Source organism: Echinops telfairi, unplaced genomic scaffold, assembly GCF_000313985.2.
Source record: "Echinops telfairi isolate 266 unplaced genomic scaffold, ASM31398v2 ScPeMD7_655;HRSCAF=1070, whole genome shotgun sequence".
Lineage (NCBI taxonomy): Eukaryota > Metazoa > Chordata > Mammalia > Afrosoricida > Tenrecidae > Echinops > Echinops telfairi.
In genome coordinates, this window is record NW_022104553.1 from 20,644,201 (window position 1) to 20,647,257 (window position 3,057).

Here is a 3,057-nt window from a genome sequence, read left to right on the forward strand (position 1 = left end):
CTGACTGTATTATTGTATTATCTCTCATGCTCTCAATGACTTTAATATAATGCTTATATATCTCAACCGTACAATGGTGCATTACTGAACCCAGAAGTAGTAGTACTGAATCTGAGTAGTAGCAATAGGAGTATTAGCGGTGGGGGCTGGCCCCTCACCCTCCCTCTGTGTCATTATTATTTTTTTATTTAATACTACACGTGTGGGGTTAAGGGTAAGAGAGAACCCCACAAAACATCACAGGTTTCTGTGTGCAACTGGCTCCTGAAGTCATGGCGGTCCCCAGAGATGAGCCCTGGCATGCTTTATCTTGTCTGATGTTCTTTAATCTTACCCCTCAATGACACAACCACTCCTTGGACCCGTTCGATGGTGGGGGCTGGTACCCTACAACCATCCATTTCCCCTTTTGGCCTCTCCCCAGGCTCAGCCCCAGTCATAAGGCAATCAGTGCACTGCCTCATCCATTTCCTGAGTGCCTGCCTGTATGACCTAAGTCATACAGGACAGCTGCAGGAACCAGTTTTGCATCCCTTTCCCTACTGGACTTGAGACCCTCAGTGTTTGTAGTTCTTCATGGCCCTCAGCTTTCTGCTCTCCGGAGATGAGACAGTCTACCAGTGTGACTTCCTGACTCACATCGTGACTGGATAGGGCCATGCCAGTGAGGTGTACAACTTGCATGACGGCTGGGGTGACGTGTCAACTGGGCTAGACCGTGATCCCCGGTATTGGGTAGTTGTCCTTCCTATGGTGACCTGATGTCGCATCCACTATGGTGTGGTGTCTTGTAAATCCTGGCCTCTGTGTTAAGGAGGAGTCCAGGTGGACGGCTAACCATAAAGTTAGTGGTTCAGTCTCACCAGCCAGACGGCAGGAGAAAACTGAGCTAATCTGCTTCTGTGCAGATCTAGTCTAGGAAATCCTGTGTTAGGGGAGCGATGAGTCTGAATCCACTCGGTGATGGTTTTTTGGTGTGCTTGTTGGTCTGTTGCGTGAGTGAGGTAAGGAGCGCTGTGGCATGGTGGATGTGTTAGCCCGGGTTCACTAGAGAAACAAATTCATAGACACTTGTATGTTTGTAATTGAGACTTTATATCAACGAGTAATTGTATATTAAGGAAACAGCCCAGTCCAGTCCAGATCAAGGCCATAAATCTGATACTAGTCCATGTGTCCAATACCAGTCTATAATTTCCTCTTCAGACTGACGCAACACATGCAATGATGCCAAATGCAGGAAGATTACAGGCCAGTGGGTGGGAAGTCTTGTGGATCCAGTGGTGGTGGAAGAATCTTAGCACTGGCATAGGTCTCCATGTGGCTCTTATAGCTCCAAGGTTCTGGCTGCCATCAGCATAGCTCCATGTGGCTTGTCAACAGGAATGTCTCACAGGGAGACAAGCAGAGAGAGGGTGTATCTGGCCTCCAGTGAGCTTTCTCTCACCTTCGTGCCTCCAAATGCGGTCATCACGCTGCGGCCTGCTTAACAGGCTAGACCCCTTCACAAGTTGACAGGAGATTATATAGCTGCCACAATCTTTCATATGCAAGGCTGTGGAGTTACATCTGAAATCTTTTGTTTTAATTCTTTTATTGGGGGCTCTTACATCTCTTATCACAATCCGTGGGTCTATATGTGGCTTCTCCAGCTCCAGGGATCTGGTTCCATCAGGGGTCTCCATGTGGTATGTCAGCAGGAAGACAGGCAGAGTATGGGGGTCTGGCCTCCAGTGAGCTATTTATCTCCTTCGCACCTCCAAATGAGGTCATCAAGCTGCGACCTGATTGACAGGCTAGACTCCACCCCTTGGCAAATTGACAGGAGATTATGTAACTGCCACAGTGGATGTGAGTTGAAAGTAGAAAGACCGGGCTTTCTGCTTCTGTAAAGAGTTACAGTCTTGGAAACCCATGGGGCAGTTCGCCCCTGCCCCATAGAGTTGATAGGAGCAAGCGTCAACTCTCCGGCCTTGAGTGAGCAGGTAGTAGGACTAGGTTATGGGAAAGTGAGTTAGTTTGTTATGTTAATGAGGCAGGACTGGGAGGCGCTCAAGCCACCACCCTTGCTTAGGTCCCCTTTTGTCCTACAAGTGATACAAAGGAAAGAGAAGTGAGCGGCCAGAGGGGACCTGAGGACCAGCAAGAAAGAGGAGCCTGGAGTGCAGCCTGTCTTTTGGAGCCGGGATCCCCATGCGAGAACCTTCTAGAGCCAGGAGCCAGAGCGAGCTGTAACACTCACTGGGAGACGGCAAGAAGCAGTGGCAGAGAAAGAGGATCAGCAGATGCAGCAGAACCGAGAGCCAGTGGGCATGCAGGCTCACTGCGCAGGAAAACGGAGCGGGGTGCCTCCAGGCTCTTGTAGGCAGAATTAGGCTCGCTGAGAGAGTCTTCCGGCCAAGGCTTACTGTATTAGGCTCGCTGAGAGAGTCTTCCGGCCAAGGCTTACTGTCGGAGTGGAGTGCCTCTGGTCACTTATTGCCAAGAGTAACTCTTGCCTGAGGAGGGTGGAGGTCAAAGGGCTGCTAAGCTACAGAGAGGATTGCACAACTGAGAAGAGACACTCTCAACCAAAGAGCTGTAGGTATCCTGTTCATTCTCAACTGGGTATTACCCCCAAGCAACTCCATACTCATGGTTCTGTGTGGACATTGAAGCAGATCATCAAACCCAGCTGAGAAGGAGACATGGGAGGGACCGCTGGTGTCAGGAATGGTAGAGAAGGGAGGCATGTCTGACTTCCACTTCATATGACCTCAGACAGCCTGCTGATCTTGATTCAGCCACAGGGTGAAGTTCTAGGAGGTTAGGTGACTCCCTCATGCCATGATGCTCCGATCATAGTACCCCAAAGATGGGCACATGATGAGAGCTGGCCAATCAAGCTCTGTCCCAGGATTTTCCATTTTTTGTCTGTTGTCAGGAAAGAACTCCCTCTCCTCTAGACAAAAGGATTGTAAGTTTGGAGCTGCCTGAGCCTGCCAGCCATCTCTATGTGTTGACCACATGGAATAGTTGTTTGCAACTTACCTCCCCACCATGTGTGGGAAACAGAAC